The 17,084-nt window shown below is 42.1% G+C and overlaps 1 protein-coding gene across 2 annotated transcripts in view; it reads right to left on the bottom strand.

Annotated features, from left to right (window-relative positions):
* The window catches only part of LOC309643208 (uncharacterized protein), a 100,623-nt gene that overhangs the window by 78,825 nt on the left and 4,714 nt on the right, over positions 1 to 17,084 (bottom strand). Inside the window, exon 1 of one of the 2 annotated variants that reach the window (XR_014253618.1) lies at positions 4,781 to 11,865. The exons of the other annotated variant lie outside the window; for it this stretch is intronic. The gene's annotated coding sequence lies outside the window, so the exon portion shown is untranslated. Of the gene's footprint in view, positions 1 to 4,780; positions 11,866 to 17,084 lie in introns of those variants that run through there. 2 annotated transcript variants of the gene reach the window in all.

Below are 17,084 nucleotides of genomic sequence, written 5' to 3'. Positions count from 1 at the left end.
TGGCCCCAACCCCATTCCTAACCTCCTTTTCTTTATCTATTTTCCAGCCAAGTCTGGTCATGTGTCAAAGTGCTGGCCAATGGGACATGTGTAGAATCATGCTGTGGGATTTCCGGGAAAGTTTTTGCTGCTTGATTTAGGCAATATCCTTTTCTCCTTATTCCTCCTACTTTGTTCCTGCTGGAATGTAGATATGATGGCTAGAGCAGCAGCAGCCATCTTGTAGCCACCAGAAATAACCAGGAGAATCATAAAGATGTGCAACATCTCAAATAATTTGCCTTTTATTCATTACTTCTCAGGAAGCTTTTGTATAATTGGGTTTTACTTTTTTTCATTTAGGATTTAATCAAATATTTTTCATATGCCACTCAGTAGTCTTCAATAAGTATCACATTGTCCACATAGTAAGAATGAAAACAGGAAATCAGAAATGGAGTCATCAGTTGGGAAATCAATAAAGCATAAAGTATGTTGTGTGGTTGCAATCCAGGATGAAACTATGGACACTGAGTCAACACTAGGCCCTCTGTTACAGGATGCCTGCCTACAAGGTGGAAGTGGATACAAGAGGACCCTCTTCAGCTAGATAATCTTACTCTTCATTTTTTCTAGCTATTTTTCCAACTTGTGTATAGTGTAAACCTATTTCTATATGAAAAAATAAGTTTTAAAAATTGCTCTTACTGAAGTTGGGGGTAGGGTGGGGTGGGGTGGAACTGGCCCTATATTCTCTGTCCTTCCCTTCCTGCCCCCAGTGGCAGCCCTTGAGAATGTTCAGTGGATGTGAAGGGATCATAGACCATCCCCCATCATTCCTCTGAGCAAAGCAAGGCAAGGGTAATTCACAGTCCTCTGAGAATCTGATGAAATCTACTGACCCTCCTCTTAGAGAAAAAAATGCCCACATAAAACTGCTCACAATTTCAGAGGGTTAAGAATCCCACTTTAAAAACAACAGTGAAAAACAACAACAACAACAACAACAACAGTGAGGGGCTTGGGCTTCCTGGTTTGCACCTTGGTTAAGAATCTGCCTGCCATTGCAGGGGACATGGGTTCGAGCCCTGGTCCGGGAAGATCCCACATGCCGCGGAGCAACTAAGCCCGTGCACCACAACTACTGAGCCTGTGCTTCAGAACCCACGAGCCACAACTACTGAGCCTGAGTGCCACAACTACTGAAGCCTGCACGCCTGGAGCCCATGCTCTGCAACGAGAAGCCACCACAGTGAGAAGCCCGCACATCGCAACGAAGAGTAGCCCCCGCTAACCGCAACTAGAGAAAGCCCGCATGCAGCAACGAAGACCCAACGCAGCCAAAAATAAAAATAAAAATAATTTATTTAAAAAAATTAAAAATAAAAACAACAGTGAAATTCAGGGGCCATAACTGCCTCTTTCTTATTTCCTTCTGCTACTTTTTTGCTGCTCTTTCTCTGCTACTTTTATCAGTCTGTTCTTTAGAATTATATTCTTGGATCCCAGCCTATGACTGGACATCCAGATGTGCCAAGGGTCTCAGGAAGTGCAGAGGCAGAGTCACTATGGGACACTGTCTTCCTACCAATGAAACGAAAGTGGCTTATATCCAACAAGAGTTAAAGATTAGGGATAAAGAAATTGGGTAAACATGACTGTGGATAGCCCCAACTACGCTGAGTGCCCCATAATTCACATGGGAACTGTCTTTCCCCATCCAGGTGTTGTGAACCTCTGTCCTCACACAACTTCCCTCCAAAGAGTCCCCATGCTCTAGGGGACTCCTCACACTATAGAATATGCCAACTCTCTTTGGGATAGCCATCAGGTACACATCTGTTCCTCTCCTTTCCGGGCTTCATCCTGCTTTCCCCCTGCAAGGATTCTATTTATCTTTCATCAAGCCTCACTCTACCTTTGTGAAGATGAGCTTTTTCCTGCACTGATCTTCATCTAGACTCAGTCCCCAGCTCCTCACCTACTCATCGTCTGGGCTCCTCTGCAATTATATTTCTCCATGGGCAGAGTCAAAGGTAGAGATACATGGAATAATAGGCCAAGGAAGAAAGGCTACCAAGTGAATCAAAAAGCCAAGACCTAAACTCGATAGAACAGACAATAAGTACTAATTGAGTTCAGAGGAAAGCAGAATTAACAAGGGCTGTGTAAAGCAGGGTAAGGGTCACAGTGATGCCTGGATTTAGGTGAAGCCTTGAACCTACTAGGCTTTATTTAAGCATTTATAAAGCTTACCATGTGTTAAGCTCTGCACCAAATATCTCACTACACAAGCTCTTTTAATCCTCACAGTATCTCAAGGGAGGAATTATTATTATGCTAATTTTGCAGATGAGGAAACTGAAGCTCAGTATCACAGAGCTGGGATCTGACCCAGGTCCATCTGATGCCAAAGCTTTTTATGGACTCCAGAACATGTGATTGATGGTGCCTGGCACATAGGAACTGCTCTATGAATATTTGTTAAATGGATGAATGGAGTGAGAATTAATGAATGAAGCAGTCATGTGAGAATGAGAAGGCTCATATATCTTGTCATGTGGATTATACATCCATGGCGGAGGGGGGAAGCTTCCATGCAGGAAGTGGTTGGTCAGCTACTGAATCACTGATATTTATTGAGAGCTTACTATGTGCTAAGTGCTTTAACACTTCAGGACAATCCTCTGGAAGTCAACAGAAATATACTGAGCACTAGACACTCTGGCTGGCCCTGTTTTGGGCCCTGAGGATGGCAAATTATCCTCAGGCATTCTCAGCCCAAATGCAGAAGAAAGACCTGTACTATACTTCACACCACAGATGGGGCTACCTGAGGGTTTAATTTACCTACTCTCCTCACCCTCTACAATCGTGAACAATCCATCAGGAGTTAGATTTCTTTGGCTCTGGAGATGTTAGCGTGGTCCATGGGCTCTGAATATAGTTGGAATCCACGCCCCCTTTCCCACTTCTCACAAACTCCTCGTAATAGACTCCCATATAGTGCGAGTAATTTACAGTATAATGAATTTGTTTTATTCTGGTTCGGTCTGGGCACTGCGGCCCCTGGCTGCCTTCCTGTTGTTTTATTTACTCCTCAGCCATTCTCATTTTTGTAGCTATTCCCTTTAGCTCTCTTTTTTCTGTAAGGTCATTCTAAGGACAGGATGTTGCCATGGCCAAGATGAGTTGTGAACAAGTGCAAGCCAGGTGCGTGTTGGTGATTCTCTCTCTTCTTTTGGGCTCTCTGAAATGTGGCGCATAAAGAAAAACATCACACGCTCAAGATTTAAAGCCCAAATTCCGATTTTGAGGTTGGTGTCATTCAGATGAATGCCCCTGAGCCCAGGCACAACAGAGCAGTTACTGGGAGAGATAAGGTGATTCAGTGTCATACCTTAGTGAGCTATAACTCACAAGGGGTTGGGGAGACATTTTTGTAACCACTAAGATGTGTAAGGCCAGCCTCAGCCCTATATATTGCTGTTTTCCACAATGGTTGTTTCCTGGAGAATCCATCTCTTTCACCACAGGGTGCTAGGGGCACTGAGCATTAGTCAGTTTGCTCTGCTGGCCTTGTTAACACCTGTGGCAGGACATTAATACAGGATAATAGTAATCACATTGGTGTTAAATATTTGCAGTGTTAGGGCAATAACTTTGAATCTCAACTCACTACATACATTTGATTAATAGGGATGCTGATGGCGGCACCAAGGAAGATGGACTCCTCAGCCTTCTCATCCAGACAGTATAAACACTCCCGTGCTGAATGCTCCATTTATATGTGAATACAATTAAGATTAGCTTCTAATTATTTCTGGCACATGCTCTTTAATGCCAGAGCCTTTAAGTCACAGCGGTCAAAGGGTAATGCATCATAACAGGTTACAACATCCCCAAGGATTTCTTGATTGACATAAAAATGGGTTTTTTCCTCCAACTGATTGACACTATGGCAGGTGTGAAGTGATGGCTAAGTTTCTAGCTGTCCATTAAAAGATCTTAAATCAAGGAGGATGTGACTTCAATAATTAGCTTCCACATTTGAGGGTTGAGACCAGCTGGGCTATAGATAGTGTTCTTTTAGGAGTTAGGGTACGTCAGGGATGGTGGGACAGTTTTTCAGTTGAGTCTCTCGGTGCAAGCAACTTGAGAAATTGGTTTCCAAAATTTCTGGAATGTCTGTTTTATTTTCCTGGAGGAACATAAATTACAATAAAGCAACAGGATGAACTCCAGCTAGGGGTAGGAAATTTGCCAATAAGAAGAGTTAGCCTTTGTCTTTGTAGAAACCCTGTGCAAACAGGTGGGGTAATGTGTTTACCTTCAAATACTGGACCACGTATTTCAACCATTCATTGGTAAAGGGAGCAGATGTTGTGTCTCAGGAACTACAACATACTGTAACCAAATGGGTATATTTGGGAAGGGTTGCAGGACTAGCATCCCACTGTGTTCTAAAGCTCTGTGTGCCAGGAGGACAACATTCCCTTGACCTTCCACAACTAGTCTCCCATTCTCCTGCAACTTGATCTATATCACTGCTTTGATTTGGACAAAGGGGCTTCAAATGCATGTTTGTTCACTGGAATGTTGGAAGTTTTGGAGGCAAGAAATCCATGGATCTGAAGTCTGCTGTCCCCTCAAAACCTCCTGGGGAAAAAAGACCTGGATTTTTCTTATGTTTGGGACAGATGAGCCAATAAGAGGAAGGAAGTAGTACGAAGTAAAGATGATTCTAACATCCTGGAAAGGCAAACTATATATTTTGCTTAAAAATTAAATCCAGGCATACCTGTTCAATGTGTGCGATTGAGTTAACAGTTCTTAATCTTCTTGCCTTCAAGTTCTCTACCCAGCTAAACTGAATAAAAATTCACAGTGTCTCCTATGCATGCTGATGCTATAATCAAAAGAAAAAAGGCTTTTCAAGGAGCTCACTTTGTAATGAAATAGTAAGATATAATACATATACCAAATAATGAATCCTTAGTGCTAAAGCACCTGGAAAATGCATTCACCAAGGGGTGTGGAAGTACACAGAAGGAAAGGATTAATTTCTCAGGAAGAGAGAAATGATCTACAAAGCCAAGAAAGGCTTGATAGAGAAATTGATATTTAAGTTGAGCCTGAAAAATGAGTATGATTGTGCCAGGTAGAAAACAAATGGGAAAGTGGGAAATTCCCAGCAGCATGCCTAAGGTGGTGGCATCATGCGATCTTCACCCACTGGGATGTCCCAGCAAGGCAGAGAGGAGAGCAGCAGCGAAGCCTCCAAGGGCACATTCATTTCCTCAGGAACTGCTAGTTGAGAATCTACTATGTTTCAAGCACTGGACTATGCAATAAACACTATGATGATGTTGTAAAAAAAAAAAAAAAAAAAAAAAAAAATTAACGGAAACCTCAATTAAATAGAGTCAGGAGAACAGAGAGGGAGGGAGCCCAACAGGATAAAGAAAGACTCATCTTCTTTCCTGGCAGGGACTCAGTCAATGAAAGCCATGAGCTCTTTGTTTACTACAGCCCTCCCAACTTCCTCCTTCCCTCTATAAAAGAGTTCTCTTTGGACTTCCCAGGTGGCACAGTGGTTGAGAGTCTGCCTGCCGATGCAGGGGACACGGGTTCGAGCCCTGGTCCGGGAGGATCCCACATGCCCCGGAGCAACTAAGCCCACGCGCCACAACTACTGAGCCTGCGCGTCTGGAGCCTGTGCTCCGCAACAAGAGAGGCCGCAATAGGGAGAGGCCCGTGCACCGCGATGAAGAGTGGCCCCCACTTGCCACAACTAGAGAAAGCCCTCGCACAGAAACGAAGACCCAACACAGTCATAAATAAATAAATAAATAAATAAATAAATTTATGTTTTTAAAAAAAGAGTTCTCTTTCCCTTGCCCTGCAAGGACATGCACGTGGCTCACCATGGGTACAGATTCCAAATTGTAATTATTTGCTGATCCTAAATATACTCATCTTTGTTGGAGAAATATCTGGCAGCCTGTCTGTTTTAGGTCAAAATTTTAGTGGCCCATACAAGGACAGGGAAGACCCCCCCAAAGGCTCCAGGCTGGTGAGCAAACAGGTACAATAGCCACAGCTGAGCCCATTGTTACTCACTGCTTCTCTCACTGCCAACCCTAGAGCTCAAACGTATGTCTTTCTCCCGGATCCAAGCTCATTCCCTCTTTGCATTTGAAGCTCTCCAGACTCTTTTTTTAGGATCTATTTTAAGGTTTTCTCTTTCTGGTTAAGGTCTTGTTCTGTATGCAAGTATTCATTTGGCACTTCAGTCTGATTCTCAGATCAGACTATTTCAGCTGAAGCTGACTGAGAAGCCATCAGCCCATTCCTTCGGAATAGAGGCTATTCTCTGGAAACTGGCTGAAAAAGTCTTTGACCTGGCTTCTCCAGGACCAAGCTATTTCCTTAGAACTGGCTGGTATTAGCTTGCAGGCTGAGTTGCAAGCTGTTTGAATTGAGCTGTTTGAGGTGTAAGCTGTTTAGGATGTTTGAAAATTGTTCTTTTACTCGGGAGAAAAATTTCTGAGAAATGGAATTTCAGTTATCTAAATATTTTGAGGGCACCCCTCCTACAGGGACTCTGGCCGATTTTATGTTTAAAAACTGCAGTCTTTCCTCATATGCATTTCCAACTAAATGGACCAGCCTGACCAAAGACAATTCAGAATATCAATGGACATTATGGGGAACGTTTGAAAACCCCAAACTTAATTTCCTTAAAACCAAACTGGATTACAATAACTTCAACATTTCCAGAACGGAGTGGTATGCCTATTTTGATTGATAGTTTGAGGCTTCCAAACTTTATCAGGTGCCTGAAATTGCCTCTCTGAAGAATAAGAGTTTAAGATTAACTGAGGCAAACCAACAAAGAAAGATAAGATGCTTCCTGAAACCCCAGACTCTTTTCCTTGGCTTCTTCGCCTCAGGTTCCCCCTACAAAACCATCTTTTTTTTTTTTTTTTTTAATTTATTTATATTTATTTATTTATTTATTTTTTAACATCTTTATTGGAGTATAATTGCTTTACAATGGTGTGTTAGTTTCTGCTTTATAACAAAGTGAATCAGTTATACATAGACATATGTTCCCATATGTCTTCCCTCTTGCGTCTCCCTCCCTCCCGCCCTCCCTATCCCACCCCTCTAGGTGGTCACAAAGCACCGAGCTGATCTCCCTGCCAGCACAATCTTGTGTCTCTCCCTTGGCTCCATGGCCAGGCTCTGCTGCTGGAGCCATCTTCCTCTTTCCTGCCTATGATGCCTCCTCTATACCCTAAATTCCCCTGTATTAAGTTTCTCACCAGAACTTCCCCTTTTCTCTGAAATTCTTCCCACTACCTATTCCTCTGAACTTGTCAGACCTTATCCCTTTAAACAGAAGCCTCCTGAGGCTCCAGAAGCTAAACCCTTTATTTCTTATATTTCCTGGACTGAAGCTGAACTGGGAACCATAGTCAAAGATTTCCCCAAAGTAACTGAATATCTTCATCTATTTTTTGAGGAACTTAATATAGTCATTCAAACTTAGCAGCCGAGTCTCTCTGACTTATGTTGGTTGGTTCATATGCTTATTGGTGAAGGCCAGGATTAGCATTGGATGAAAAACGCTAACTGGGAAAATCCTGGAAGATCTCTAGAATTACGACTGGGGAGCTCGCTAACTTCCATGACCAGGTCCAGGCAATCACTAGGCAACTTCATCAAGCAATTCCTAGAGCTTTTCGAAAGCTTGTTGATCGGAACAAAATTCAGGCTTGCACACAAAAGTCTTGTGAACCTGTTCATGATGATTATAATCAACTGCAGATTATTTTTAAAGAAAATTCGGGTCTTCCTTCAGGTGTTGATTCTACCTGCATAGCTTTTAACTCTATGCTTATTAATGGGCTGAACCGGGACTTTTCTCTTCCATTGAAAAGGACCAGGATGGAACGGCAAACTGTGTCCACTCCAGATTCAGTGAATCTGGCAAACCAGCTCTCCCCCACTCTAGATAAGTCACCAAAATGGAAGATCATCAAAATTCTTAATCGTCAACCCCAGCAGATGAAGGTTCCTAAACAGAACCAAAACCCTTTTAGTTTCTGCTATTATTGCAAAGAGCCAGGACATTGGAAAAGGGACTGTTACAAATCTAAGTGCCTTAGGCACTTTCAACCCTCTAACCAGCCTTTCCAACGCCCTCCCAATTCTAATGACGGGCTCTGAAGAAGTACAGGGGCTCTTCCCAATCTTCCCTCTTAATCAGCTTGGAGAGACATTTCTCCAGAGTGGGGATGAATCTACTCCAGTCCTAACTGACACCAGAGCCACACGCCGGGTGCTCAACCCCACTATTATAAAGCAGCCCCTGCCTTGGAGTTCAAAAACAGTTCAAATAGTGAGGATCTCTAATGCACCTCAAGAGGTTCCTGTCCCTGAGCCTATTCCATTTTGCTTAGACCCTTTAAGAGATACACAATTTTTTCACGTTAGTTCCTCAGCCCCATGCATGTATTAAGCTGAGACTTCTTAGAGAAGTATCATGCCAGAATTTCTTTCTCTCAAAAGGGGAAGCAATTCTAGAATTTGGCAGTAGTCATCCAATCAGCCAACTAGGTGAATTAAATGACCCTTTGACATGTTTTATTTATTCCATCTTTGACGGTACTAGAGCTGATTCTGAAAACAGTGACCATCTGTCCCTATTGAATCAGCTACCACCTTCCTTATGGGCAAAATCTCCAACCGGTATTGGCAAAATTCACCGTGCACCTCCCCCGTCAAGATTCAAATAGATCCCTCAAAACTTCTTCCCAGAATTAATCAATACCCAATGGGTAAAGAAGCCTTCAAGGCATAAAGTCCAAAATAGAAGATTACAAGTCTCTAGGCCTCATTGTCCCTTGCACTAGTCCCTGTAACACCCCTATTTTACTGGTGAGAAAACCTATGGCCAAGGGTGGAGATTCGTTGAGGATCTCTGAGCACTAAGCCACATTGTCATCTCTGGACGCCCTGTTGTTTCTAACACTCCTGCCTCGCTAGCATCCATTCCCACTGGATGTAAATTCTTTACTATAACTGATCTATGCAGTTCGTAGATGATATTCTTTAATATTTCAGTTGATGAAGCTAGCCAATACCTTTTGCCTTCATTTGAGAAAAAACAAAATTCACCTGGACAGTAATGCCTGAAGGTTTTACTGAGAGTCCTTTGTATTTCTCACAAATCCTGAAGGCTGATCTATATGATATAAAGTTCCCTAGAGGTTCTATTTTGTTGCAATATATGGATGATTTGCTTCTTTGCTCTCCTTCTCAAGCCTTCTCACAGGAAGAGTGTCCACTTGCTAAAGCTTTTAACCTTAAAGGGACATAAGGTCACCAAAATTTTTTTTCAGTTTTCTGTAACCCGGGTTTGATATTTAGGGCATCTGCTATCAGAATTAGGGATACATCTAGACCCAGATAGACTTCATGATGTCTTAAGTTTCCCCAAACCCAAAACTGAGTGCCAACTGTGAAGTTTTCTTGGGCTATATGGTTATTGCCAAAATTGGATTCCAAATTTCTCTCTTACGGCCAAACCTCACTATATTTTACTAAGCTATAACAACACTGACCCAGTTTTATGGGGAAAACTGGACAACATAGCTTTCAAGGCCTTAAAGGAGAGTTTGATGAACCCACATGCCCTTGGGCATCCCAATTATGAGATTCTTTTTCCTTTTGTATATGAAAGGGAAGAGAATGCTCTTGGGGCACTCACCCCAAAACACAGGGACTACCATCAACCCATAGGGTGTCACAACCAGTAACTGGACCCTGTGGCATGAGGATACCACCCTTGCCATAGACCAACTATTGCCCTTTTGATTAATACCACCTAGAAAATTGTGGTGGGATCCCCTTTAACTGTTTTTGTATCTCATGTAGTAGAAGCCCTCCTGAATTCTCCTCACACTCAACATTTCTCAGTCCGTCGCCTCACTTCCTATGAAGTCCTTTTGTTAACTACTCCTCACATAATCCATTTATGTTGTAGTAACCTTAACCCAGTTACTTTTCTCCCCTCCATCTTTAACAAAATTCCTCATGACTGCTTAACGCTAACTGATCACCTCCTGACTCCTTGTGATGATTTACAGGAAGCTCCTCTGAGTTAACTGACTTCTCCTGCTTCTCTGATGGTTCTTATGTAAAAGGTGACAATGGCAAATATTGGGCCAGGTGTGCTATTGCAACTCCTTTTGATGTTGTTGAGGCAGCATCTTTACCTATGGCTACCTCTGCCCAGCAGGCTGAATTATACACTCTTACAAGGGCTTGTAGCCAAGGATAAAACTGCCAATATTTATACAGATAGTAGATATGCTTTTGAAGTAGCTTATGATTTTGGAATATTGTAGAAGCAATGTGACTTCCTTACTTTCAGCAGAAATAAAATTTAATGTGACCCCTATGTTCAGGAGTCATTGGATGCAATACTCTACCTGCCACTTTAGCTATTAAGATTCCAGAGCATTCTAAACTTTGACTCTCTGGGAGCTAAAGGAAATCACCTTGGTGATATTTCCTCAAGGAAATAAAAGGGACTAACAGCAGCCAAACCTCTGTCATGGTCCAAAGGGATATTTCCTCAAATGATAGCTTTAGAAAACTGGCTAGAGAAGCCAAACAATTGGACCCAGAAAAGGAAAAACAAGAGTGGGAATTCAACAATTGTTGGTTTGATAAAAAGAGAAAGCTCTGGTTTGGACCAAATAACAACCCCGTCCTACTGGAGACTAAAATTCCCACTTCTCAGCAATGTTGCATGCGTTAAACCATTGGTCTACAGGCAAAATTATAGTATTCATGAATCAATATTGGTGGGGAAACATTAACAAGGCCACAAAATGTACTTTCCTCAGTTGTCCCACTTGTCTAAAATACAACTCAGGGAAGCTTGTTGGTACTGCTCCCAGACATCTTAAACTGCCTAATGGACCATTGGAGGTCTGGCAAATGGATTTCATACAACTTCCTCTGTCTCATGGATATAAATATGTTTTAGTCACAGTCTGTTTTCACACCAGACTGAAGACATCCCTTGCAGACAGGCTACTGTGTCTTCTGTGGATAAAGTCCTTATGGAAAAAATTATTTTTACCTATGGAAGTCCTCTTGAACTTCACAGTGATCAAGGAACCCATTTTATTGGGCAGGTACTTGGAAAAGCCTGTACTATTTGCCCAGTTTTACAGCAGTTTTACTGTGCTTACCGCCCTCAATCCTCTGGTTTATTCAACTGCACTAAAGGCATTATTAAGACTATTGGTAAAAATTGTAGAAGCCCTCCAAATACCTTGGCCGAAAGCATTGCCATTGGTCCTTCTAAATCTCAGATTTACCCCTTTTGGAGCTCATAAAATCTCACCCTTTAAGATGGTCATAGGATGCCCAATACACTTGGCTCCTTCTTCTTTTGACTCACAACTTATAGAAGGAGAGATCCTACAACATTATAGAGGTCTAATTGCTTCTATTAAAAATAACCATGCTTTGGGACTTCCCTGGTGGCACAGTGGTTAAGAATCCGCCTGCCAACACAGGGGACACGGGTTCAATCCCTGGTCCGGGAAGATCCCACGTGCCGTGGAGCCACTAAGCCTGTGCACCACAACTACTGAGCCTGCGCTCTAGAGCCCTCAAGCCACAACTACTGAAGCCCACGCACCTAGAGTCTGTGCTCCGCAACAAGAGAAGCCACTGCAATGAGAAGCCCGCGCACCGCAACAAAGAGTAGCCCCCACTCACCCCAACTAGAGAAGGCCAGTGCACAGCAACGAAGACCCAACGCAACCAAAAATAAATAAATAAATAAAAGTGATGTTTTAATAAATAAATAAATAACCCAGCTTTGGTAAAGCAATCTTTTCACAGTTCACTCCTTAGAGACAAAGACCTTAAGCATCACACCTTACCTCCTGGAGATTTTGTCATTGGAAAAGATACCTCCAGAAGAACTCACCTCAACCTTGCTGGAGAGGCCTCTATCAAGTACTGCTAACCAACCCTTATGCCACCAAACTCCAAGGAATATACTCTTGGATTCACATGACACACTTAAAGAAAGCACCAAACCCTGACTGGCCTGCACATCATCTGGTGATCTGAAAGTACAGATTTCCCAGAATTGAAGCACATGACATCTGATGAGACAGCTTTCCCAAGATATCCCGACTAGGCCCCTTGGAACTTGGCCACCAAATCTTTGATGATGATACATAACACTTCAATGATCTCCAACGTCTGTGATAAAAAGTTCTCGAAAGTTCTCCCTCCTACCCCTCCTCGTTACTCAAATGTTACCTCACTAGGTTTCCAGTCTGTACGCTTTCCCTCCCATGTGAAACACTACACTCAGGCAAGGTCCTTCCTGGCACTGAGGGACAAAAAGCCACAGAAACTGGGAAACCTGACTCCTGATTAGTGATGCTTTTAGAGGAAGATCTTGATCGAAAGGGAGAAGTGTAAAAAAAATAATAATAATAAACAGAAACCTCAATTAAATAGAGTCAAGAGACCACACTCACTCCCTGCGAGGATAGCAGAGCCCAACAGGAAGAAAGAAGATGCCTGGCAAGAACTCAGCCAATGAAAGGCCATGGACCTTTTTGTTTACTATAGCCCTCCCAACTTCCTTTTCCCCTCCAGAAAACTGTTCGTTCCCCTTTTCCTTGCCAAGCAAGGACTAGCACATGGCTTGCCATGGTTGCAGACTCTAAATTACAATTCTCTGCTGATCTCGAATAAACCCATCTTTGCTGGAGAAGCATCTGGAAGTCTACTTGTTTTAGATCAACAGTGTAGATAGGGTACTGCTGCTTAGCTTTTTCTTTATCCCTTTTTCTTTTTTCTTTTCCATTATCAATGTGACGTTATTATAGGAACTCACTACCATATATTATGTATATACTATATATTATATAATATATACTCTTATGTATATGAGAAAGTAACTTATAAGAAAGTTAAAAGAGTTTGCATTTTATAGTAACTTGTGTTACTGTTGCGAAGTAGAAGAGGTGTGCTGAGGTGAGAAAAAGGAAATAATTGAGGTTTTTAAAAAACAATTTTATATATATTGTATACTTACAATAAGTATATATTAATATATTATATGCATTTCCAAACCTCTAATGTTTTTAGTAGTACTAAAGTTCTTGTGTCACAGTACACTTGGTCGTCCCCTCAAGTTTATTTTTAGAACACCAATGTTGAGCACCGATTTGGTATGTGGGTGAAGAACAGAGGAGAAAGGAAAGAAGAGAGGATTTAAAATGGACGTGAAAATTGACAGTAGATAGCCAAGGCCTTTAAATACCATTACTTGTAAGGAATGAAGCACCATTGTGTAAATAGTTGATCTGAGAGGATCACAAAATCGCATCTAAGTGTTAGAAATAGAATATTGTCAGTGGATGGCTAGAGGGTGGCCAGAAACAGGAAGGTAGGAAGGGGACCAGTTAGGAGGAAAAGATATATGAATTGTTGAGGACCTTAGCTATGCCAGTGGCTGTGAGAATAGATAGGAGGGGTCAGGATGGAGAAATATTCATTAACTGAGAACTGATTAGATGTGGGAGATGTTGGAGCAGAATGAAGATATAAAGATTGATGCTTAGGTTTCTCTCTTAAGCAGACTCATGAATGTTGTGCTATTACTGACAAAGGAAATCCAAGATGAAGGAGCAACCTGGGAGAATAACATCAAGTGCAGTTCTGGACCAGATGAGTGTGAGGTGTCTGCGGGTGTTTAGGAGAACTACAAAAAGTAGAAAGTTTGGGGAGATGAATACATAACAATTAAGGAACCACTAGATTTTAAATAAAAGGCAGGGAAAGTGTAGGAGAAGAAAAGCCATCGAGGAAAAGACAAATGGTCAGAAAGGTGGGAAGAACTAAGGGAAGGGAAATAATATTTATCTAGTTTCTGTTTTAAACCAGACACTGCTATGTACTTAACCTGTGTTATGGCATTGAATTCTCATAGTAAGCCTAAAAATAATCATATCCCACTTTATACATGTGGCTGAGATGTTTTGAAATACTAATTGACATTTTTCCTACAATATCTTTGTACCCACTAGCCTTTTCCCTTGTGGCATTCATTGATTCATAGAATAAATGTTACAGAAGTAGGAGGAAAAGGCTTTTGGTTTTAAAGAGGCTATGCCTTTAATTTTCAAAAATAAATAGATATAGAGGATCTGAAAACCAAGAGAGTTGTGTCTCTGATTCTCCTTTAGAGCCCTGGGGAGCAGGAAGCCCTGGGTAGGAATGACACCCTGGTGTTCCCAAGCTGATTGGCTACTGGCAGCCTCACAGAGTTCCTGGTGTCCCAACAAGACGCAAGGACAGTAGAAGGATTCAAGATGAGAGTGGCATGGAAGTGGGGAAAGGTCTTAAAGAGCCCCACCAAATTTCTGATAGCCAAAGAAAGCCAGGGAGAAGCAGACTGGCTCCTGGATACCCACAATGGGCATGAAACTAGCTCAGATAGGGGTGGGTCTGATGAGGCCTTGGGTTCATGCATGAGACCTGACTCAGGGGCAACCTGCATGGACTGACAACAAAAGATTGGATGGAAATGGGCATCTCAGCAGATGTCAGTGTGGATAGATCTTGACTAATCCAGGATGAGACATCCTCCCAAACCTTAAAACTATATGAGTCCCCAAGAACAAAGAAAAAACCTTGGGAAAAGAAAAGGGAAATCCCTGAAATGGCTGATATCGAGTATTTGTCCCCTAGCCAAGTGGGGGCTTTAAACATTGGAGAAAAATAAAGTTATATTTCTTGTGCTGCTAAAGTTGTGGTCAAAGATTTGTATCCACAATAATCAGCAAAACAGCATTTAGGAGAAGAGGTTAAGATGATTTTTCAAAGGCCACGCAAGTAGGCAATGATGGAGCTTGTATATAACTGTAGGTCCACCTGGCCCCAGAATCCTTGCTCTTGCTACTATTCCATTTGCAATGCACATTCCCATTTTCTAGACTCGGTCTGGCCAGGAAAAAGTCCCTAACCTTTCCTGCTTTTATTTCCCTGTGGTTCTGAGGGCAAATCGTAGAGTAAGTCAGCTAAAGACCAGACCCAGGTCTTTGTCTGTAAACCTCACATTGTCCCTTCTACTTCAAGAAGCTAGCAACAAAGTCACTACTTCTTCCTTTGACACATGAAGGGAAAGGTTAGAGTTGGGTAAAAACAACATAAGTTTAGGAGGGCAAGAAAGTAAGTTAAAAGCATTTGTATTTTACAGTAATTTTTGTTAGTTTTGCCAAGTAGAAGAGGTCAGCTGAAGTGGGGAAAGGAACGGGTTGAGGTCTTTAAAGCAATTACATAACGAAAGTTTACAGTGTGCCAGGGGCTGTATATTAGTGCTACTCAAAAGCGCAACCCGTGGACAGATGTCATTAATATCACCTGGAAGCTTGTCAGAACTATGAGTGCCTAGCCTCCATCCCAGATCTATTGAATCAGAATCTCTTGAAAGAGGGCCCAGAAATGTGTATGTTAATAGGCCCCTCAACTGGGTATTATTATGCACACTGAACTTCACCAAGGGCTGCTATAGAAATATGGAAAGCAACTGGTCAGAGATGAGGAAATGGATTATGGAGAAATATGGGCTCAGGTGAGCTTGGAAATCTTAAGCATGTAAAGTAGTCCATGATCGTGGTTATCATATTCTCGACATGAGATTGGAGATAGAATCAAAGAGAAAATGCTATGTTGATCCAGAATATGTGATATTTGCATTATAGTGAGCAAAAGGTGAAGAAGATGATGAAACTAAGGCGTCTAAGAGAGAGCAGCTGATGTGATCGACCCACATTAACAACACAGGGAGGGTCGAAGTAATCCCAGGATGGAGATGATTAATGGGGAGTCTTATCCAAAGTTAAGGAATTTAAGGATGCTGTGGTGTCTCGATGTCACTTTCTTGCAATGAATGGCAGGAGAGGTGGAGGGAGATGGTCAGATAAAGGTGTGGAGGTACAAGTAGTTTGCTGAAGTGGAGTAGAGGTAAAAGACCATGTCCTCTTAGCCACAATCGATTCCATACTTTTTCTGATTTAACAAGGAGGTCTGGTCACCAGCAATACGGGGACAAATTGCTGGTAAAACCAGAAAAACCATGCCCTTTCTGTAACCTCTTTCTTGGTTTTATTCATCCATGTCTCATCAGCCCTCGCCTTCCTCAGATGCTAGTGTTTCCTGAAGGTGAATAAATCTGCAATCCAATTCCGTCTCCCCAACCTGTGAATTAAGAGGGAGCTTCAGGATGTATACACACACACAAGCCTTGCTTCTCCATGAAAGGTTATCTTTTCTTTTGCTTGTCTAGAGAAATCACTTGACTTCTGTGTCTTGCGTTAGGCCACTGTCCGTAACAACAGTGGTGTCACTTTGATGTGCTCTATGAGGCAGTGGGCACTTTGAAGTTGAAAGATGGAACAGACATGGGTAAATAGTACTCTGAGCATACTGCTATTGCACCATTAGTGCCAGCAATTATTTCACCGAGTGACACATCTGATAAAAAGTCAGCTACCTTCCTCCGGGAAGTGTCTCAGTAGCTACAGCTAGGGACTTCTGTGTTTTGTTTTTTTTTTCTTTTCTTTTCTTTTCTTTTTTTTTAATGGGCAGAGCTTGTTAATTCTCTCTTGTTAAGTCTCCATTTCTCTGGGTGGGGGTCGAGGTTTTAGATCCTGGCTTCATGGGAGCTAGCATAGATTCAAGGCTGTTTCCTGGAATGGGATACGTAGTGGCCTCTTGATTGGTCCTTTCCAGGTTTCCTTTTTGCTCAGTTCCTCCTCTGCCTGTCATTATCCTTGACAGCTTTCCTTTTCTGGTTTTGGAAATGCAGATGTGACGGCTTAGAAGCTAACAGCTATGTCTAAAGAAGACTTAGCATTTGATGGGCTGTTTTTTTGATCATCCCATATAGCACTGTGTGTATGGCACTGTCTTAAGCAAGGCTACCAATATTAACTCACGCAGTCTCCATAATAATGATTGAAGGTAATTATTATCCACACTTT

The sequence above is a fragment of the Balaenoptera physalus genome, assembly GCF_965194825.1.
Source record: "Balaenoptera physalus genome assembly, chromosome: 14".
Classification (NCBI taxonomy): domain Eukaryota; kingdom Metazoa; phylum Chordata; class Mammalia; order Artiodactyla; family Balaenopteridae; genus Balaenoptera; species Balaenoptera physalus.
Note: the sequence above shows the minus strand (reverse complement) of the source record. Positions and strands in the feature narration are given on the sequence as shown.